General features: G+C 45.3%; 1 long non-coding RNA gene, 4 other non-coding genes and 3 pseudogenes across 5 annotated transcripts; 1 reads left to right on the top strand and 7 right to left on the bottom strand.

The window, feature by feature from the left end:
* Positions 1-726: 726 nt before the first annotated feature.
* Positions 727-841, bottom strand: LOC144690256 (U5 spliceosomal RNA). Its single transcript, XR_013578841.1, has one exon. It is a non-coding gene; the product is annotated as a U5 spliceosomal RNA (small nuclear RNA).
* Positions 842-1,752: 911 nt separating this feature from the next.
* LOC144690048 (SAP30-binding protein pseudogene) lies at positions 1,753-2,646 on the bottom strand (annotated as a pseudogene).
* A 1,696-nt stretch (positions 2,647-4,342) lies between these two features.
* Positions 4,343-4,457, bottom strand: LOC144690200 (U5 spliceosomal RNA). The gene has a single exon (XR_013578802.1). It is a non-coding gene; the product is annotated as a U5 spliceosomal RNA (small nuclear RNA).
* A 911-nt stretch (positions 4,458-5,368) lies between these two features.
* LOC144690049 (SAP30-binding protein pseudogene) lies at positions 5,369-6,262 on the bottom strand (annotated as a pseudogene).
* A 1,696-nt stretch (positions 6,263-7,958) lies between these two features.
* LOC144690195 (U5 spliceosomal RNA) lies at positions 7,959-8,073 on the bottom strand. The gene has a single exon (XR_013578796.1). It is a non-coding gene; the product is annotated as a U5 spliceosomal RNA (small nuclear RNA).
* A 911-nt stretch (positions 8,074-8,984) lies between these two features.
* LOC144690050 (SAP30-binding protein pseudogene) lies at positions 8,985-9,878 on the bottom strand (annotated as a pseudogene).
* Positions 9,879-10,484: 606 nt separating this feature from the next.
* LOC144690108 (uncharacterized) lies at positions 10,485-11,830 on the top strand. The gene is made up of 3 exons (XR_013578748.1): positions 10,485-10,583; positions 11,322-11,569; positions 11,711-11,830. It is a non-coding gene; the product is annotated as an uncharacterized LOC144690108 (long non-coding RNA).
* A 10,036-nt stretch (positions 11,831-21,866) lies between these two features.
* Positions 21,867-21,982, bottom strand: LOC144690208 (U5 spliceosomal RNA). Its single transcript, XR_013578809.1, has one exon. It is a non-coding gene; the product is annotated as a U5 spliceosomal RNA (small nuclear RNA).
* Positions 21,983-22,744: the final 762 nt, after the last annotated feature.

Raw genomic sequence — 22,744 nt, forward strand, 5'->3', positions numbered from 1 at the left:
TTTGATGGTTCCCTGAGCAGACTGTCAAAGTTATTTGGCAGGATGCCTCATCACCGATCCATAGGTGCTCCTCCTTCGCTGTCCTTGACCGTGACTCGGACGGTGTTTGATACCCCATGGTATGGGGCTCGATTGGTCATAGCATTGGCTTCACGACCATGCCCTGGCAGAACCATGCTCATGGTCTGTCCCCTGCCAGGTAAGTACTTTCAAATAACTCACTCAAGTTATCGTGAAATACTTTGTAGATCTGCTGCTAATCAAGTGTTTTTTTTCTCAGGCCAGTGATTTTAATGTTAAACACCTGTTCCCTCCATATTAGAGTATGTCAATATAGTGCAGAGAGGATGGGGCCAGTGAAGTTGGGAAAGCATTGCTCAGGATAAAATAACATACAAAGTTAGATCCATGTACACAATCTTTATGCACAGACATATCTTGGGAGTATAGGAATTATTTTGGACAATTCATTTGGGTCTAGGTCCCTATTCCCCTCTCCCCTGTATTCATGACTGGTAGGCATAAATAGAACTTGCAATAATCTCATTGAAGCATTTACATGAGAAAAAAAAGACCCTTTGGCCCATCACGCAAACGCCAAGCACACGCAGAGCACTCTAAAAGCCAGTCATAATGCATAGTATTGGAGAAAGCTCCGAAAGAAACGCTCCCTCAGCAAATAATAATACCCGTAATAAGATCAATCTTTCTTTTGGTTCATAAGACAGCCCCACTAAAGCAGGACCACTAAAAAATTAATTTAAACTCTGAGCACTCCTCTCCACGGAAATCTTTAGTAAAAGGCGAAAGATTTATACGATCTGAAGAGAAAACAGAGCATACTAAGCTATCGACCAACCCAACTCTCAACCCACCACGCACTTAGCTCTTTAACATCATACTGAACCAACGCACCGACAGTCAACTCCGACACTTGAGAAAGACCAATATAACTGACATGGAGTTTTATAAAAACAATCAACTAAAAAACGGTAGTAGCCTTTAAAAAGACGAATAACTATTAATCGTTCGCACAGCATTATAGTTATGTAAATGAGAGGGCGGGGCCTATGTGGCCGCTTCCCGCAGGAAGTTGATGTTGTAGAATGGATTGTGGGCACTGTATTTGTTGTTTAGTAAAAGCCTTTTTTTTAAAACATGAAAGTAAAAATCTTTTATTTGTGCTTCTACACTGCCGGCAGTTTACAATGCTTCATTACAATCATACATAAGTGTGCAGCGTGCGTTCACTCAGTCACTGTTTATAGCACAAGTGCGACAGGTTACAGCATGAGACAGACAGAAAGCAGCATCAATATCCAGACATGTAGGCTTGATTTCCAGACCTGTGATCACCAGCTGCCCTGTTGCCTCACCTTCCCCCTTCCCTATCTCCACCCTCTCCCCATCTTGCCCACCCAACCCATTCCACCCCTCAATCTCCTCCAGCTAGCCAATTTACAGGGTAAGTTACAGGTCACTATATGTCCAGTTTAGAGCCCTTCAGTATTGAAATTGCAGCCGCCGTTCCCCACTCATCAAGGAGGCGTAATGTTTTTTTAGGTTGACCGTATATGGGACATGAAGGACCCTAAATTGGGCAGTAAAGGACTCTTCCAACCTGTCTGTGAGCCAGCTGTAGAGATGAGAATCGGTAGCAGTAAGTAGGAAAAAGAAAGTTCTAGAATGTAAACCTGACCCATGAGGGCTTAACCTCAGCGGCCACCCAGAGACAGTACTCTCGACATGAGCTCATTGCTTGGCGTTCTTCACAATGGTCCCCACAGCGGAAATGACCGTGGTTTTTGCCCCGCTGGCACTGGTGGTTACCGTGACGACCCCTGGTAGCGTAGCGGTGGTGGTAATGATTGTCGGCTGAGCTATTGTCGTCGCAGGCACTGCAGAGTCCCATTTCCTCTTCCTTTTCTGGGAATCTGCCACGGTCGTGCTTGCTGTGGTTGTGGTGGCTGTGCCAGAACTGGTGTTGGTTCCTGTTTTTGTTCTGGTCACAAATTCAATCTTTGCTCGCTCCTTCTTGACTTTCTCTATTTTGTCCATTTCTATTTTCTGGGCCTTGGCTAATGCCTCATAGTACGAGTCCTCTGACCATCCATGGGGGTCAAACATGTCCTTTGGGTAGTTTGTACCGTGTTCAACAATGCCACAGAACTGAATGAGTTTTTCATAAATGCTGGGGTTGCGGAACTCCTTTTTTCTCTGAATGATGTTGTTCATGTCAAGGCCTTCACTCAGCTTTCGGTCGTACAGCTTCTGAATTTTCTCCTGTAATTGATTGGAGCACCTCCCCATGGGCTCGGGAGGCAGTTTGATGTCATCAGGCGACATGTTCCTCACTTTTTCTGAAAACGAAGCAACCAGTTCCTGCGGATTCTTCTTCTGCACGTCGAGGATGTCTTTTAAACCATCTGCCTCCAGCAGCTCTGTTTCTGAATCTTCACCTTCCAGTGGACTGCTGCTCTCGTCCTCTTCCCCAAGCTCATCTGCCTGCTCCATTCTGCTGATATCATCATCGCCATATGCAGCAGACACCAGCCCTCCTTTCGTGGCGGTCTCCGTATCAGTTTCCGAGTCGGAATCATCCTCATAAGCGACGAGGGTGAGCAGATCATTTCGCTTGGTCGCCATTTTCGCTGGCGAAAGATTTATACCATCTGAAGAAAAACCAGAGTGTACTAATTTTCATGGCGCCACTTCTCTCTACCCACCACGCCCTTAGCACTTTAACATCACACTAAGTAAACTATTGACTGTCAACATTGATACCAGAGAACGACCAGTTTACTTGATATAGATTTTAATAAAAGCAATTAACTAAAAATCACCAATGTCCTACAGAAAGAGGAATAACTGTTGACATATCACACAGCATTCTAGTTATGCAAATATGTGGGCAGGGCCTACCTGACCACGTCCCAGGGAAGGAGAAGTTGTAGACTGTGGGTACTGTGCTGCTCAAGACGTTATCATTGCTTCCCTCAAACTCTTTGTGCAAGCTCCCATGAAAAGTGAGGGAAAGGAAGCCCAAAGTCTGGAGTAGTGAGCGACAGCAACTTCCAGAGGAAGAGGAGAGCAAGGTACTGCAGAGAGGAGTCATACAGCCTTGAAACGTTAACTCTGTTTCTCTCTCCACAGATGTTGCCGGATCTGCTGAGTTTTTCCCGCATTTTCTCTTTTTATTTAAGGCACTGCAGAGATTGGAAATCTGGGAAAAAAAAAATAAAGTGGTAGAAATACTCATTAGGTCTGGTAGCATCAGTGGAGCAAAAAACAGAGTTAACCCCCCGCTGAACTTTTCACCGAATTGTGATAACTCTTGAAGCCTTTAAAAATAGCAGGTGGGTCCCGATTCTGTGATCCCTGACGTCGTTCCTTGGCTGTATGATTTTTGAGATTGCCATAAAGGTTGCGGGCTAGTTCCTGTCAAAAGCCTGCACCTGGCAATCCCGCCCTGGCTGGCTCCATTGCGTAGATAGGCATGTCCTCCTCCTTTGTGGAAAAGTTTATGACGAAAAACACCTTTGACCACAAGTCCACCAGGCGAGTCTGTACATATCATCCTAGAGGCCCTGTGGGAAAAGGAGATGGTCGATCATGTTTGATGGTTCCCTGAGCAGACTGTCAAAGTTATTTGGCAGGATGCCTCATCACCGATCCATAGGTGCTCCTCCTTCGCTGTCCTTGACCGTGACTCGGACGGTGTTTGATACCCCATGGTATGGGGCTCGATTGGTCATAGCATTGTCTTCACGACCATGCCCTGGCAGAACCATGCTCATGGTCTGTCCCCTGCCAGGTAAGTACTTTCAAATAACTCACTCAAGTTATCGTGAAATACTTTGTAGATCTGCTGCTAATCAAGTGTTTTTTTTCTCAGGCCAGTGATTTTAATGTTAAACACCTGTTCCCTCCATATTAGAGTATGTCAATATAGTGCAGAGAGGATGGGGCCAGTGAAGTTGGGAAAGCATTGCTCAGGATAAAATAACATACAAAGTTAGATCCATGTACACAATCTTTATGCACAGACATATCTTGGGAGTATAGGAATTATTTTGGACAACTCATTTGGGTCTAGGTCCCTATTCCCCTCTCCCCTGTATTCATGACTGGTAGGCATAAATAGAACTTGCAATAATCTCATTGAAGCATTTACATGAGAAAAAAAAAGACCCTTTGGCCCATCACGCAAACGCCAAGCACACGCAGAGCACTCTAAAAGCCAGTCATAATGCATAGTATTGGAGAAAGCTCCGAAAGAAACGCTCCCTCAGCAAATAATAATACCCGTAATAAGATCAATCTTTCTTTTGGTTCGTAAGACAGCCCCACTAAAGCAGGACCACTAAAAAATTAATTTAAACTCTGAGCACTCCTCTCCACGGAAATCTTTAGTAAAAGGCGAAAGATTTATACGATCTGAAGAAAAACCAGAGCATACTAAGCTATCGACCAACCCAACTCTCGACCCACCACGCACTTAGCTCTTTAACATCATACTGAACCAACGCACCGACAGTCAACTCCGACACTAGAGAAAGACCAATATAACTGACATGGAGTTTTATAAAAACAATCAACTAAAAAACGGTAGTAGCCTTTAAAAAGACGAATAACTATTAATCGTTCGCACAGCATTATAGTTATGTAAATGAGAGGGCGGGGCCTATGTGGCCGCTTCCCGCAGGAAGTTGATGTTGTAGAATGGATTGTGGGCACTGTATTTGTTGTTTAGTAAAAGCCTTTTTTTTAAAACATGCAAGTAAAAATCTTTTATTTGTGCTTCTACACTGCCGGCAGTTTACAATGCTTCATTACAATCATACATAAGTGTGCAGCGTGCGTTCACTCAGTCACTGTTTATAGCACAAGTGCAACAGGTTACAGCATGAGACAGACAGAAAGCAGCATCAATATCCAGACATGTAGGCTTGATTTCCAGACCTGTGATCACCAGCTGCCCTGTTGCCTCACCTTCCCCCTTCCCTATCTCCACCCTCTCCCCATCTTGCCCACCCAACCCATTCCACCCCTCAATCTCCTCCAGCTAGCCAATTTACAGGGTAAGTTACAGGTCACTATATGTCCAGTTTAGAGCCCTTCAGTATTGAAATTGCAACCGCCGTTCCCCACTCATCAAGGAGGCGTAATGTTTTTTTAGGTTGACCGTATATGGGACATGAAGGACCCTAAATTGGGCAGTAAAGGACTCTTCCAACCTGTCTGTGAGCCAGCTGTAGAGATGAGAATCGGTAGCAGTAAGTAGGAAAAAGAAAGTTCTAGAATGTAAACCTGGCCCATGAGGGCTTAACCTCAGCGGCCACCCAGAGACAGTACTCTCGACATGAGCTCATTGCTTGGCGTTCTTCACAATGGTCCCCACAGCGGAAATGACCGTGGTTTTTGCCCCGCTGGCACTGGTGGTTACCGTGACGACCCCTGGTAGCGTAGCGGTGGTGGTAATGATTGTCGGCTGAGCTATTGTCGTCGCAGGCACTGCAGAGTCCCATTTCCTCTTCCTTTTCTGGGAATCTGCCACGGTCGTGCTTGCTGTGGTTGTGGTGGCTGTGCCAGAACTGGTGTTGGTTCCTGTTTTTGTTCTGGTCACAAATTCAATCTTTGCTCGCTCCTTCTTGACTTTCTCTATTTTGTCCATTTCTATTTTCTGGGCCTTGGCTAATGCCTCATAGTACGAGTCCTCTGACCATCCATGGGGGTCAAACATGTCCTTTGGGTAGTTTGTACCGTGTTCAACAATGCCACAGAACTGAATGAGTTTTTCATAAATGCTGGGGTTGCGGAACTCCTTTTTTCTCTGAATGATGTTGTTCATGTCAAGGCCTTCACTCAGCTTTCGGTCGTACAGCTTCTGAATTTTCTCCTGTAATTGATTGGAGCACCTCCCCATGGGCTCGGGAGGCAGTTTGATGTCATCAGGCGACATGTTCCTCACTTTTTCTGAAAACGAAGCAACCAGTTCCTGCGGATTCTTCTTCTGCACGTCGAGGATGTCTTTTAAACCATCTGCCTCCAGCAGCTCTGTTTCTGAATCTTCACCTTCCAGTGGACTGCTGCTCTCGTCCTCTTCCCCAAGCTCATCTGCCTGCTCCATTCTGCTGATATCATCATCGCCATATGCAGCAGACACCAGCCCTCCTTTCGTGGCGGTCTCCGTATCAGTTTCCGAGTCGGAATCATCCTCATAAGCGACGAGGGTGAGCAGATCATTTCGCTTGGTCGCCATTTTCGCTGGCGAAAGATTTATACCATCTGAAGAAAAACCAGAGTGTACTAATTTTCATGGCGCCACTTCTCTCTACCCACCACGCCCTTAGCACTTTAACATCACACTAAGTAAACTATTGACTGTCAACATTGATACCAGAGAACGACCAGTTTACTTGATATAGATTTTAATAAAAACAATTAACTAAAAATCACCAATGTCCTACAGAAAGAGGAATAACTGTTGACATATCACACAGCATTCTAGTTATGCAAATATGTGGGCAGGGCCTACCTGACCACGTCCCAGGGAAGGAGAAGTTGTAGACTGTGGGTACTGTGCTGCTCAAGACGTTATCATTGCTTCCCTCAAACTCTTTGTGCAAGCTCCCATGAAAAGTGAGGGAAAGGAAGCCCAAAGTCTGGAGTAGTGAGCGACAGCAACTTCCAGAGGAAGAGGAGAGCAAGGTACTGCAGAGAGGAGTCATACAGCCTTGAAACGTTAACTCTGTTTCTCTCTCCACAGATGTTGCCGGATCTGCTGAGTTTTTCCCGCATTTTCTCTTTTTATTTAAGGCACTGCAGAGATTGGAAATCTGGGAAAAAAAAAAATAAAGTGGTAGAAATACTCATTAGGTCTGGTAGCATCAGTGGAGCAAAAAACAGAGTTAACCCCCCGCTGAACTTTTCACCGAATTGTGATAACTCTTGAAGCCTTTAAAAATAGCAGGTGGGTCCCGATTCTGTGATCCCTGACGTCGTTCCTTGGCTGTATGATTTTTGAGATTGCCTTAAAGGTTGCGGGCTAGTTCCTGTCAAAAGCCTGCACCTGGCAATCCCGCCCTGGCTGGCTCCATTGCGTAGATAGGCATGTCCTCCTCCTTTGTGGAAAAGTTTATGACGAAAAACACCTTTGACCACAAGTCCACCAGGCGAGTCTGTACATATCATCCTAGAGGCCCTGTGGGAAAAGGAGATGGTCGATCATGTTTGATGGTTCCCTGAGCAGACTGTCAAAGTTATTTGGCAGGATGCCTCATCACCGATCCATAGGTGCTCCTCCTTCGCTGTCCTTGACCGTGACTCGGACGGTGTTTGATACCCCATGGTATGGGGCTCGATTGGTCATAGCATTGTCTTCACGACCATGCCCTGGCAGAACCATGCTCATGGTCTGTCCCCTGCCAGGTAAGTACTTTCAAATAACTCACTCAAGTTATCGTGAAATACTTTGTAGATCTGCTGCTAATCAAGTGTTTTTTTTCTCAGGCCAGTGATTTTAATGTTAAACACCTGTTCCCTCCATATTAGAGTATGTCAATATAGTGCAGAGAGGATGGGGCCAGTGAAGTTGGGAAAGCATTGCTCAGGATAAAATAACATACAAAGTTAGATCCATGTACACAATCTTTATGCACAGACATATCTTGGGAGTATAGGAATTATTTTGGACAATTCATTTGGGTCTAGGTCCCTATTCCCCTCTCCCCTGTATTCATGACTGGTAGGCATAAATAGAACTTGCAATAATCTCATTGAAGCATTTACATGAGAAAAAAAAGACCCTTTGGCCCATCACGCAAACGCCAAGCACACGCAGAGCACTCTAAAAGCCAGTCATAATGCATAGTATTGGAGAAAGCTCCGAAAGAAACGCTCCCTCAGCAAATAATAATACCCGTAATAAGATCAATCTTTCTTTTGGTTCGTAAGACAGCCCCACTAAAGCAGGACCACTAAAAAATTAATTTAAACTCTGAGCACTCCTCTCCACGGAAATCTTTAGTAAAAGGCGAAAGATTTATACGATCTGAAGAGAAACCAGAGCATACGAAGCTATCGACCAACCCAACTCTCAACCCACCACGCACTTAGCTCTTTAACATCATACTGAACCAACGCACCGACAGTCAACTCCGACACTAGAGAAAGACCAATATAACTGACATGGAGTTTTATAAAAACAATCAACTAAAAATCGGTAGTAGCCTTTAAAAAGACGAATAACTATTAATCGTTCGCACAGCATTATAGTTATGTAAATGAGAGGGCGGGGCCTATGTGGCCGCTTCCCGCAGGAAGTTGATGTTGTAGAATGGATTGTGGGCACTGTATTTGTTGTTTAGTAAAAGCCTTTTTTTTAAAACATGAAAGTAAAAATCTTTTATTTGTGCTTCTACACTGCCGGCAGTTTACAATGCTTCATTACAATCATACATAAGTGTGCAGCGTGCGTTCACTCAGTCACTGTTTATAGCACAAGTGCAACAGGTTACAGCATGAGACAGACAGAAAGCAGCATCAATATCCAGACATGTAGGCTTGATTTCCAGACCTGTGATCACCAGCTGCCCTGTTGCCTCACCTTCCCCCTTCCCTATCTCCACCCTCTCCCCATCTTGCCCACCCAACCCATTCCACCCCTCAATCTCCTCCAGCTAGCCAATTTACAGGGTAAGTTACAGGTCACTATATGTCCAGTTTAGAGCCCTTCAGTATTGAAATTGCAGCCGCCGTTCCCCACTCATCAAGGAGGCGTAATGTTTTTTTAGGCTGACCGTATATGGGACATGAAGGACCCTAAATTGGGTAGTAAAGGACTCTTCCAACCTGTTTGTGAGCCAGCTGTAGAGATGAGAATCGGTAGCAGTAAGTAGGAAAAAGAAAGTTCTAGAATGTAAACCTGACCCATGAGGGCTTAACCTCAGCGGCCACCCAGAGACAGTACTCTCGACATGAGCTCATTGCTTGGCGTTCTTCACAATGGTCCCCACAGCGGAAATGACCGTGGTTTTTGCCCCGCTGGCACTGGTGGTTACCGTGACGACCCCTGGTAGCGTAGCGGTGGTGGTAATGATTGTCGGCTGAGCTATTGTCGTCGCAGGCACTGCAGAGTCCCATTTCCTCTTCCTTTTCTGGGAATCTGCCACGGTCGTGCTTGCTGTGGTTGTGGTGGCTGTGCCAGAACTGGTGTTGGTTCCTGTTTTTGTTCTGGTCACAAATTCAATCTTTGCTCGCTCCTTCTTGACTTTCTCTATTTTGTCCATTTCTATTTTCTGGGCCTTGGCTAATGCCTCATAGTACGAGTCCTCTGACCATCCATGGGGGTCAAACATGTCCTTTGGGTAGTTTGTACCGTGTTCAACAATGCCACAGAACTGAATGAGTTTTTCATAAATGCTGGGGTTGCGGAACTCCTTTTTTCTCTGAATGATGTTGTTCATGTCAAGGCCTTCACTCAGCTTTCGGTCGTACAGCTTCTGAATTTTCTCCTGTAATTGATTGGAGCACCTCCCCATGGGCTCGGGAGGCAGTTTGATGTCATCAGGCGACATGTTCCTCACTTTTTCTGAAAACGAAGCAACCAGTTCCTGCGGATTCTTCTTCTGCACGTCGAGGATGTCTTTTAAACCATCTGCCTCCAGCAGCTCTGTTTCTGAATCTTCACCTTCCAGTGGACTGCTGCTCTCGTCCTCTTCCCCAAGCTCATCTGCCTGCTCCATTCTGCTGATATCATCATCGCCATATGCAGCAGACACCAGCCCTCCTTTCGTGGCGGTCTCCGTATCAGTTTCCGAGTCGGAATCATCCTCATAAGCGACGAGGGTGAGCAGATCATTTCGCTTGGTCGCCATTTTCGCTGGCGAAAGATTTATACCATCTGAAGAAAAACCAGAGTGTACTAATTTTCATGGCGCCACTTCTCTCTTCCCACCACGCCCTTAGCACTTTAACATCACACTAAGTAAACTATTGCCTGTCAACATTGATACCAGAGAACGACCAGTTTACTTGATATAGATTTTAATAAAAACAATTAACTAAAAATCACCAATGTCCTACAGAAAGAGGAATAACTGTTGACATATCACACAGCATTCTAGTTATGCAAATAAGTGGGCAGGGCCTACCTGACCACGTCCCAGGGAAGGAGAAGTTGTAGACTGTGGGTACTGTGCTGCTCAAGACGTTATCATTGCTTCCCTCAAACTCTTTGTGCAAGCTCCCATGAAAAGTGAGGGAAAGGAAGCCCAAAGTCTGGAGTAGTGAGCGACAGCAACTTCCAGAGGAAGAGGAGAGCAAGGTACTGCAGAGAGGAGTCATACAGCCTTGAAACGTTAACTCTGTTTCTCTCTCCACAGATGTTGCCGGATCTGCTGAGTTTTTCCCGCATTTTCTCTTTTTATTTAAGGCACTGCAGTGATTGGAAATCTGGAAAAAAAAATAAAGTGGTAGAAATACTCATTAGGTCTGGTAGCATCAGTGGAGCAAAAAGCAGAGTTAACACGCTGAACTTTTCACCGAATTGTGATAACTCTTGAAGCCTTTAAAAATAGCAGGTGGGTCCCGATTCTGTGATCCCTGACGTCGTTCCTTGGCTGTATGATTTTTGAGATTGCCTTAAAGGTTGCGGGCTAGTTCCTGTCAAAAGCCTGCACCTGGCACTCCCGCCCTGGCTGGCTCCATTGCGTAGATAGGCATGTCCTCCTCCCTTGTGGAAAAGTTTATGACGAAAAACACCTTTGACCACACGTCCACCAGGCAGTGGTCTGTACATATCATCCTAGAGGCCCTGTGGGAAAAGACGATGGTCGATCATGTTTGATGGTTCCCTGAACAGCCTGTCAAAGTTATTTGGCAGGATGCCTCATCACCAGAACTTTCAAACAAGCACGAAGACGTATCTTGGCCGTTGGTGAGAATGGCCCTCACCGTCAGATCTTTCCTACACACCTGGAGTCTCAACCCCTTCGAACGTTGCCCTCGAGGTGACTATGGGGAAGAGAATATTGTCCACCTCTTTCTGGAATGTGCCTTTGCAAAGAAGGTCTGTGGCTGCGCCCCAGGGGAAACTTTGCTTGATCGACAGCTCGGGCTCTCAATGGTCAAATTTCGCAATGTTTAACTATGGAAGTTTAAGTGGTTTCAAGGGTCTGGATGGTTGACAACATTATTGCCTTGTTGTGAAATTACCTTTTTTAACATTGTAGAAAGTAATAAATGAGTGATTTTTAAAAAAACCTTTTGTTGAGGTTCATCCTGAGCAGCTCTGTGATACACGACTCTGTGCTCTACAGGCTGCCTCCAGGATGCAGTGCAAAGATGTGTCCTCGACCGAGTGTTGCAGTCTGGAACATTCCAAGTGCTGAAGGATGCACTAAAGCTTGTGGAAAGTGCCGCAGAGGCACAATGGGGAAAGGTTGCCATCTAAGGCCTTTCAGCCATAGTGCACCAGGGGCTGAAAACTGTGTGGAACCCCTCGGGCTGACGTGGAATGTATATTGTGAATATCAAGAGTATTGAAATTGTATTGAGGCACCTCAGAGTGGAACATGCTGTAAAAGTTGAATTCTATTGCACTTTCTCTAATTTTCAATTTGAAATGTTTTGTCTTCAGGCTGTATGCCTGCATGGAATGTATGCTGTAAATATCAAGAATATTACAATTGTATTGAGGCAGCTCAAGAGAGGAACATGCTTTATGGAGACAGGTGGAATTTTATTGTGCTTCCTGTAATTTTCAATTTGAATCTTTCATAATGTACTCTTATACATTTTATGAATAAAATATATTTTTCGAAAAAAAGCTTCTGTGGATCAAGAAACAGAGTTAACAGGCTGAATTTCACAGAATTGGGGTGACTCAGCATCCGCAGTATTTTGCTTTTATCTTTGCAGACCATTTACTGGTTTCTCTTAAACACGGAGTTAGGAAAGTTATGCATGAACGTTGAAAAGGTACGTCTTAAACTTCTGTTATTTCCTTGCTTGTTCAGTAGTTTGCAATACATTTGTTTGTTGTTACAAACTAAAGCAAGGAGTCGAACTATACCAAGAAGAGAGCACCCATAGCTGTTGAAGAAAAGCCTGACAGATCGGTAAAATCTGGCGGTGGATTACACTCAGTTTAGCGCAGCTTTGCAGAGCACTTCTGATGGAGTTCTGATGAAGAGTCATGCGGACTCGAAACGTGAACTCTGTCTTCCTCTCCACACATGCTGTCAGACATGCTGAGTTTTTCCAGCTATTTTTGTTTTTGTTTCAGATTTCCAGCATCCGTAGTATTTTGCTTTTATCTTTGCAGGCCATTTTCTGGTTTCCATTAAACACGGAGTTAGGAAAGTTTTGCATGAACGTTGAAAAGGTACGTCTTAAACTTCTGTTATTTCCTTGCTTGTTCAGTAGTTTGCAATACATTTGTTTGTTGTTACAAACTAAAGCAAGGAGTCGAACTATACTGGTGCTTTGAAGAGGAGAAGGGGCCTGTGGAGGCAATTGATCAATCCGGTAGCTGACGCAATCTATGGGTATTGTTTTCAAGATGAGGAGTTTGCTTGCAGAACTATCAGGGCACGCGGAGACACATTGAGAAGAGGCAGCGAGGGCTCAGCTATCAGGGGAATGATAAACACAGAAGGAAGAAAGCATCAGGAGTGAAAAGACCTAGTGTCGTGACAGCATCTGCATTGGGAAAGTGCATAGATTCGTTCAGTCTTTTTTGGAAAGGCTGCTGAAATAATGCTGTGCATTGTAATACGCTGGAGCACTGCTGGTAAGCAGAAAAAGTACTCAGGCAGAAAAATAAGTTTGAATGGCATCTGTTTTTTCACATTGGACAAGAAAACCTGACTGAGGTCAGGTATTCAAAAATTGCTTCAAAACTCTCAATCTATTCTCTCCACGGAAATATTTAGTAAAAGGCTGTTTTTTTTTGCAAAAATATACTTTATTCATAAAATATCTTCAATCACATTCCAAATCATTTCAGAAACACCATTACAAAGGTACAATCAGGTTCAACTTTTACCGCATGTATCACCAGGTGCATCAGTACAAACAATATTACAATCATTTGTAGACATTCATTTTGAGTTGTACTGCCCGAGGGGAATTAAACAGTTCCCAGTCCCTCGGTGCACTGTGGCAGAAAGGTCTTAGACAGCGACCCTTCCCCATTGCGCCTTTGCGGCAGCTGTCCCAAGCATTAGAGCACCACTCAGCACGTAGTCCTGGACTTGGGAATGTGCCAGTCTGCAACACTCGGTCGGGGACAACTCTTTGCGCTGGAAGACCAGCAAGTTTTGGGCAGACCAAGAGAGTCGTTTCCGCCCGACCAGATCGTGTCCATTGCCTGTAGGAGCTGAGGTGCGGTATCGCCCACTCTTGCAGAAACAGGTCAGCTTTGACCTTCGGAAGGTAGTCCAAGGTCGCAACACATCGCGTAGTAGATTTAATGCTACGCACATTTATGGATACAATCTTTAAACCCATTTTAAAACATTTATTCTCCTACCAAACCTGTTGTCTCTGAGAGTCCCAGGCCTTTACTCTGCTCCTTCATACCCGTAGTGAGCTCAAATTCCTTCACTTTGGATGGGCTGAGGAAGTCCTCATTGGCATTGTGCTGCTCGGGTGGCATCTGGGGGTTCGCGCAGAGAGCGGGGTTTGAGATGACCTTTGCTGGAGAAGCTTCTCCAAACCTTACCCCCTCTGGGGCGTTGCTGTTCCCGGCTTCCCAGAGATGAGGTGCGCTGATCGTCTCACTGCTCCCAGATTCCTGGGGCCAGGATTCACTGGCCTCTTCGGGTTGCAGGCAAAGTTGGGGTGCGCTGGTGTCCTCATTGTCTCCAATGTTCTGGAGCTCGGGTGTCTCGTCATCCAACTCCCTAGAGCTTTGCCGCTTTTTCTGTCGGTGCCGCCCTGGCACTTCTTCGTCCGAAGGGCTGCTGCCTTTGTCATCCATGTCGGATGGGAGGCGCCTCTTGCCACTTGTCTGGGAAATGGCTTGGTTCCTTCTTAGCTCCTGCTTCTTTCTGGCTCTCTTCACCGTCTGCCACTCCCCCTGCTGCTTTTCCAATGCCGCCTCCTCCTCCATTGATTCGCTCTCCTGAGGACTGGGAGGTTCAGGGGTAGTGCTGTTGATTGGCTATCTATTGCCTCAATCTCCTCCTCCACCTTGTCTCTCTCTGTGTCCTCCTTTGTCCCGTTGAGCTCCCTGGGGGCCTTGGTGGTCGGAGTAACACGAAGCATTTCTTCTGCTTCCCCCTTGTTGGCTTTGGCTGCCTGTGCGTAAGTACGGCAGCGTTTGGGGCAGGTCCTGTAGAGGTGACCTGCCTCCCCACACAGGTTGCGGCACTTAGCCTGTTTGCAGTCTTTTGTCTGGTGCCTTTCCTGTTTGCAGTTCTTGCAGAGGGAGGCGCCGCAGTTGGCCACCACATGACCAGCCTTGCCGCATGAGCGACAATGTTTGGGTTGCCCAGCGTAGACCAGGTAGCCACGGCTTCCCCCGATAGCGAATCTGGAAGGAGGGTGGAAAGTGGCTCCCTTACCGTCGGTCTTTAGCGTGACCTTAAACTGGTGTTTGCCTGTCCAGATCCCCAAATTGTCTCTAGCCTCGGTGCAGCTCCCCACCTTATCGAAGTACCTGGTGAGGAAGGTGAGCACGTCAGTGACAGGGACGAAGGGGTTGTAGAGATGCACCGTCACCACCCAGTCCCATTGCAACGGCAGAGCAAAGAGCGGCTCCGCCATCAGGATCTTCATCTCTGGCATGTCTCTCTTCTCCTCGAACACCTTCAGGAGCTTGACGCAGTCTGCCACTCGCTTGAACGTCACATCGAAACATCCAGCGCTGGAGAAGTCCTGCAGGGTGTAGATCTCCGCAGCTTCAAAACCACACACCTTTAACAAGATCCTCTTGTCGAAGAAGGGCCGATCCATAGGTGCTCCTCCTTCGCTGTCCTTCTCCGTGACTTGGACGGTGTGTGATACCCCATGGTATTGGGTTCGATTGGCTATAGCATTGGCTTCACGACCTTGCCCTGGCAGAAGCATGATCATGGTCTCTCCCCTGCCAGGTATGTACTTTCAAATAACTCACTCAAGTTGTCCTGAAATAATTTGTAGATCTGTTGTTGATCAAGTGTTTTTTTCTCAGGCCAGTGATTTTAATGTTAAACACCTGTTCCCTCCATATTAGAGTATGTCAATATAGTGCAGAGAGGATGGGGCCAGTGACGTTGGGAAAGCATTGTTCAGGATAAAATAACATACAAAGTTAGATCCATGTACACAATCTTTATGCACAGACATATCTTGGGAGTATAGGAATTATTTTGGACAATTCATTTTGGTCTAGGTCCCTATTCCCCTCACCCCTGTATTCATGACTGGTAGGCATAAATAGAACTTGCAATAATCTCATTGAAGCATTTACATGACAGAAAAAAAGACCCTTTGGCCCATCACGCAAACACCAAGCACACGCAGAGCACTCTAAAAGCGCGTCCTAATGCATAGTATTTGAGAAAGCTCCGAAAGAAACGCTCCCTCAGCAAATAATAAAACCCTTAATAAGATCAATCTTTCTTTTGGTTCGTAAGACAGCCCCACTAAAGCAGGACCACAAAAAATTGATTGAAACTCTGAGTGCTCCTCTCCACGGAAATCTTTAGTAAAAGGCTTTTTTTTTGCAAAAATATACTTTATTCATAAAATATCTTCAATCACATTCCAAACCATTCCAAATTCACCATTTCAAGGGTACAATCCAGGTGCATCAGTACAAACAATATTACAATCATTTACAGCCTTTCATTTTGAGCTGTACAGCCCGATGGGGTTTAAACAGTTCCCAGCCCCTCGGTGCGCTGTGGCAGAAAGGTCTTAGGTGGCGACCCTTCCCCATTGCGCCTTTGCGGCAGCGGCCCCAGCTTTAGTGCGTCCCTCAGCACGTAGTCCTGGACTTTGGATTGCGCCAGTCCACAACACTCGGTCGGGGACAACTCTTTGTGCTGGAAGACCAACAAGTTTCGGGCAGACCAAAGTGCGTCTTTCACCGAGTTGATGATCCTCCAGCTGCAGTTGATGTTTGTCTCGGTGTGTGTCCCTTGCAACAGCCCGTAGAGCACAGAGTCCTGTGTCACAGAACTGCTCGGGATGAACCTCGACAGAAACCACTGCATCTCTCTCCAGACCTTCTTTGCAAAGGCACAATCCACAAGGAGGTGAACAACGGTCTCTTCCCCACCACAGCCACCTCGAGGGCAACGTGCAGAGGGGGTGAGACTCCTGGCGTGTAGGAAGGATCTGTCGGGGAGGGCCTTTCTCACCACCAGCCAAGCCACGTCTTGGTGCTAGTTGGAATGTTCTGGCGATGAGGCATTCTGCCAAATGACTTTGACAGTCTGCTCGGGGAACCATCCCACAGGATCCACCCTCTCCATTTCCCTCAGGGCCTCTAAGACGTTACGTGCTGACCACTGCCTGATGGACTTGTGGTCAAAGGTGTTTTTCTGCATAAATTTTTCCACGGGGGACAGGTGGTACGGCACGGTCCAACTACTTGGAGCGTTCCGCGGCAGCGTGGCCAGACCCATCCTTCGCAACACCGGGGAGAGGTAGAACCTCAGCACATAGTGACACTTGGTGTTTGCGTACTGAGGGTCTACGCACCGCTTGATGCAGCCACACACAAAGGTGGCCATCAGTATGAGGGCGATGTTGGACACGTTTTTTCCCCCTTTATCTAGAGGATTTTTTTTTTGCAAAAATATAATTTATTCATAAAATATCTTCAGCCACATTCCAAACCATTTCAAAAACACCATTACAAGGGTACAATCCGGTTCAACTTTTACAAAATGTATCACCAGGTGCATCAGTGCAAACAATATTACAATCATTTACAGCCTTTCATTTTGAGCTGTACGGCCCGAGGGGATTTAAACAGTTCCCAGTCTCTCGGTGCCCTGTGGCAGAAAGGTCTTAGACAGCGACCCTTCCCCATTGCGCCTTTGCGGCGGCTGCGCCAAACTTTAGTGCGTCCCTCAGCACGTAGTCCTGGACTTTGGATTACTATGACCACTACCACTGAGAAGGACAAGGACAGCAGATAGGTGGGAACACCACCACTTGGAAGTTCCCCTCCAGGTCACTCACCATCCTGACTTGGAAATTTAACGCTGTTCTTTCACTGATCCTGGGTCAAATTCCTGGAAGTCCCTTCCTAACAGCACTGTGGGTGTACACACACCACATAGACTGCAGGGGTCAAGAAGGCAGCTCACCACGACCTTCTCAAGGTCACGTAGGAATGGGCATTAAATGATGGCTCAGCCAGCGAAGCCCACATTCCGTCAATGAATATTTTAAAAAAATATACAACTTGAAGAGAATTTGGAGCCCATAAACTGGTGGGTGCAATACTATGAGTGAGAAGGGACAGCCCTCTCCAAAAGCCATGGTAATAAACCAACAATTCTGCGAAAGACTCAGAATATGAAAAGACATCAATTTCAAGGGACTAAAATCATGGAAATCTTTCTTTACAATGCCAGAATATTGACTGCAACAAGCATCGCTCATGCCAGCTGCAAATCTTGCACGATATGCAAATTCATTTACAACATTGCACTTTGGGGAAGTTGATTTTTTGTGCACTCTCGTCAAGGCTTAATATGTATAAACAGCGACACATTTAGAAAGCGCTTTTGATCATTGCCACGCATCTGATAACACTTTTCAGCCAATGAAGTAGGTTTGAAATGTGTTCACTGCTCTAATGTCGACAACGCGCAGGTAACTTGCAAACGCCAGACAGCAATGCGGTAATGAGGAGATAGTGTGTGTCGTTTTTGATGCTGACCGAGAGCTAAATATTGTCCACAACACCAGGGAGGAGCCCCCTGCTATTCATTGGAATAGCGCCATGGGATCTATTAACGTCCCAAGAGGAGGGAGATGTGGCCTCGGATTCACGTAGAATGCACATCATAACACTTCTGACAGCGCAGCGCACCCTCAGTAAATCACTTGTGCGTCAACTGCATTTTTCCATTGCAACCTTGCAACTTGTCTTGAAACTACAATACTGCAACTGAGAGGCATGAGTGCTACAGTACATGCTTGTACTTTTGCACAAAAGCTGCATTTAAAAGCTAAAACGCAGGCATGTCTTGTCACATGTGGAACTCCGAAACATTTGGGGGTAAATGTGACATGGATCTCTGAGTGAGGCTTGGCATTGGTACGATTTATTCAGTCATAATGATAAGGTTCTCAAGGAGCAGCTTCACTGACAGATATAACACCCTCACTTAGCTCGACCAAAGTTTCAACTTCCAAGTTGCTTGTCCCGAGGCTGCTTTTTGTAGAGTGGACTGAAGCTATACAGTTGAAAAGAAACCGCGCTGGTTATTTTGTTCAGATATGAGCAGCATGTTCTTCCCCAGTAGCCTAAGCAATATTTTGTCTTGAATCCACTTCATGACAAGATTTTACCTGGTGATTATCACATTGCTGTTTGTTGTGCGCACATTATTTGCCGCATTTCCTACATCACAACAGTGACTAGACGTCACAAATACTTGATTAGCTGTGACGACATTTGGGACGTCCTGTGGCCATAAGAAGTGATAAATAAACGCAAGTCTCTCTTTATCTTGATGTGTCTGATCAGAAGCTAACTATGAATTGGTTGGACAATTCGTACATTGCAAACAAAAGTCTTTCAATCAATGACTGTCGCTTGGGAGCCTTCAAAAATAATGCGACTGGGTGCCACGAAGCGTGACATTCAAGAAGAGAGCAGCCATAGCTGTTGAAGAAAAGCCAGACAGATCGGTAAAATCTGGCGGTGGATTACACTCAGTTTACCGCAGCTTTGCAGAGCACTTCTGATGGAGTTCTGATGAAGAGTCATACGGACTCGAAACGTGAACTCTGTCTTCCTCTCCACAGATGCTGTCAGACCGGCTGAGTTTTTCCAGCAATTTTTGTTTTTGTTTCATATTTCCAGCATCCGCAGTATTTTGCTTTTATCTTTGCAGACCATTTACTGGTTTCCCGTAAACACGGAGTTAGGAAAGTTATGCATGAACGTTGAAAAGGTACGTCTTAAACTTCTGTTAATTCCTTGCTTGTTCAGTAGTGTGCAATACATTTGTTTGTTGTTACGAACTAAAGCAAGGAGTCGAACTATACTGGTGCTTTGAAGAGGAGAAGGGGCCTGTGGAGGCAATTGATCAGTCCGGTATCTGACGCAATCTATATGTATTGTTTTCAATATGAGTAGTTGCTTGCAGGACTATCATGGCACGCGGAGACACACTTGAGAAGAGTCAGCGAGGGCTCAGCTATCAGGGTAATGCGAAACACAGAAGGAAGAAAGCATCAAGAGTGAAAAAACCTAGTGTCGTGACAGCATCTGCATTGGGAAAGTGCATAGATTGGTGCTGTCTTTTTTGGAAAGGCTGCTGAAATAATGCTGTGCATTGTAATACGCTGGAGCACTTTTGCTAAGCAGAAACAGTACTCAGGCAGAAAAAAAAGCCTGGATGGCATCTGTTTATTCACATTGGACAAGAAAACCTGACTGAGGTCAGGCATTCAAAAATTACTTCAAAACTCTAAATCCATTCTCTCCACGGAAATTGAAGAGAATTTGGAGCTTATGACGCAGCAGGTACAGTATCCTTGGTGAGAAGCGAGAGCCCTGTCCTGAAGCCATGTTGACAAACCAACAGTACTCCTAAAGACTGATAATATGAAAAGACACCAATTTCAAGGGACTAAAATCATGGAAATCTTTCTTTACAATGCCAGAATATTGACTGCAACAAGCATCGCTCATGCCAGCTACAAATCTTGCACAATATGCAAATTCATTTTCAACATTGCCCTTTGGGGAAATTGATTATTGTGCACTGTCGTCAAGGCTCAATATGTATAAACAGCGACACATTTATAGAGCGCTTTTGATCATTGCCACGCATCTGATAACACTTTTCAGCCAATGAAGTAGGTTTGAAATGTGTTCACTGCTCTCATGTCGACAACGCGCAGGTAACTTGGAAACGCCAGACAGCAATGCGGTAATGAGGAGATAGTGTGTGTCTTTTTTGATGCTGACCGACAGCTAAATATTATCCACGACACCAGGGAGGAGCCCCCTGCTATTCATTGGAATAGCGCCATGGGATCTATTACCGTCCCAAGAGGAGGGAGATGTGGTCTCGGATTCACGTAGAATGCACATCATAACACTTCTGACAGCGCAGCGCACCCTCAGTAAATCACTTGTGCGTCAACTGCATTTTTCTTGCAATTTGTCTTGAAACTACAATACTGCAACTGAGAGGCATGAGTGCTACAGTACATGCTTGTACTTTTGCACAAAAGCTGCATTTAAAAGCTAAAACGCAGGCATGTCTTGTCACATGTGGAACTGCGAAACATTTGGGGCAAATGTGACATGGATCTCTGAGTGAGGCTTGGCGTTGGTCCGATTTATTCAGTCATAATGATAAGGTTCTCAAGGAGCAGCTTCACTGACAGATATAACACCCTCACTTAGCTCGACCAAAGTTTCAACTTCCACGTTGCTTGTCCCGAGGCTGCTTTTTGTAGAGTGGACTGAAGCTATACAGTTGAAAAGAAACCGCGCTGGTTATTTTGTTCAGATATGAGCAGCATGTTCTTCCCCAGTAGCCTAAGCAATATTTTGTCTTGAATCCACTTCATGACAAGATTTTACCTGGTGATTATCACATTGCTGTTTGTTGTGCGCACATTATTTGCCGCATTTCCTACATCACAACAGTGACTAGACGTCACAAATACTTGATTAGCTGTGACGACATTTGGGACGTCCTGTGGCCATAAGAAGTGATAAATAAACGCAAGTCTCTCTTTATCTTGATGTGTCTGATCAGAAGCTAACTATGAATTGGTTGGACAATTCGTACATTGCAAACAAAAGTCTTTCAATCAATGACTGTCGCTTGGGAGCCTTCAAAAATAATGCGACTGGGTGCCACGAAGCGTGACAGTCAAGAAGAGAGCAGCCATAGCTGTTGAAGAAAAGCCAGACAGATCGGTAAAATCTGGCGGTGGATTACACTCAGTTTAGCGCAGCTTTGCAGAGCACTTCTGATGGAGTTCTGATGAAGAGTCATACGGACTCGAAACGTGAACTCTGTCTTCCTCTCCACAGATGCTGTCAGACCGGCTGAGTTTTTCCAGCAATTTTTGTTTTTGTTTCATATTTCCAGCATCCGCAGTATTTTGCTTTTATCTTTGCAGACCATTTACTGGTTTCCCTTAAACACGGATTTAAGAAAGTTATGCATGAAAGTTGAACAGGTACGTCTTTAACTTCTGTTATTTCGTTGCTTGTTCAGTAGTGTGCAATACATTTGTTTGTTGTTACAAACTTAAGCAAGGAGTCGAACTATACTGGTGCTTTGAAGAGGAGAAGGGGCCTGTGGAGGCAATTGATGAACCCGGCAGCTGACGCAATCTATGGGTATTGTTTTCAATATGAGTAGCTTGCTTGCAGGACTATCAAGGCACGCGGAGACACACTTGAGAAGAGTCAGCGAGGGCTCAGCTATCAGGGTAATGCGAAACACAGAAGGAAGAAAGCATCAGGAGTGAAAAGACCTAGTGTCGTGACAGCATCTGCATTGGGAAAGTGCAGAGATTGGTGCTGTCTTTTTTGGAAAGGCTGCTGAAATAATGCTGTGCATTGTAATACGCTGGAGCACTGCTGGTAAGCAGAAAAAGTACTCAGGCAGAAAAATAAGCTTGAATGGCATCTGTTTTTTCACATTGGACAAGAAAACCTGACTGAGGTCAGGTATTCAAAAATTGCTTCAGAACTCTCAATCCATTCTCTCCAAGTAAATCTTTAGTAAAAGGCGAACGATTTATATGAATTGAAGAGAATTTGGAGCTTATGACGCAGCAGATACAGTATCCTTGGTGAGAAGCGAGAGCCCTGTCCTGAAGCCATGGTGACAAACCAACAGTTCTCCTAAAGACTGAGAATATGAAAAGACACCAATTTCAAGGGACTAAAATCATGGAAATCTTTCTTTACAATGTCAGAATATTGACTGCAACAAGCATCGCTCATGCCAGCTGCAAATCTTGCACAATATGCAAATTCATTTTCAACATTGCACTTTGGGGAAATTGATTTTTTGTGCACTGTCGTCAAGGCTCAATATGTATAAACAACGACACATTTAGAAAGCGCTTTTGATCATTGCCACGCATCTGATAACACTTTTCAGCCAATGAAGTAGGTTTGAAATGTGTTCACTGCTCTAATGTCGACAACGAGCAGGTAACTTGCAAACGCCAGACAGCAATGCGGTAATAAGGAGATAGTGTGTGTGTTTTTTGATGCTGACCGAGAGCTAAATATTATCCACGAGAGCAGGGAGGAGCCCCCTGCTATTCATTGGAATAGCGCCATGGGGTCTATTACCGTCCCAAGAGGAGGGAGATGTGGCCTCGGATTCACGTAGAATGCACATCATAACACTTCTGACAGCGCAGCGCACTCTCAGTAAATCACTTGTGCGTCAACTGCATTTTTCCACTGCAACCTTGAAACTTGTCTTGAAACTACAATACTGCAACTGAGAGGCATGAGTGCTACAGTACATGCTTGTACTTTTGCACAAAAGCTGCATTTAAAAGCTAAAACGCA

Source organism: Cetorhinus maximus, chromosome 14 (genome assembly GCF_964194155.1).
Source record: "Cetorhinus maximus chromosome 14, sCetMax3.hap1.1, whole genome shotgun sequence".
Classification (NCBI taxonomy): Eukaryota; Metazoa; Chordata; class Chondrichthyes; order Lamniformes; family Cetorhinidae; genus Cetorhinus; species Cetorhinus maximus.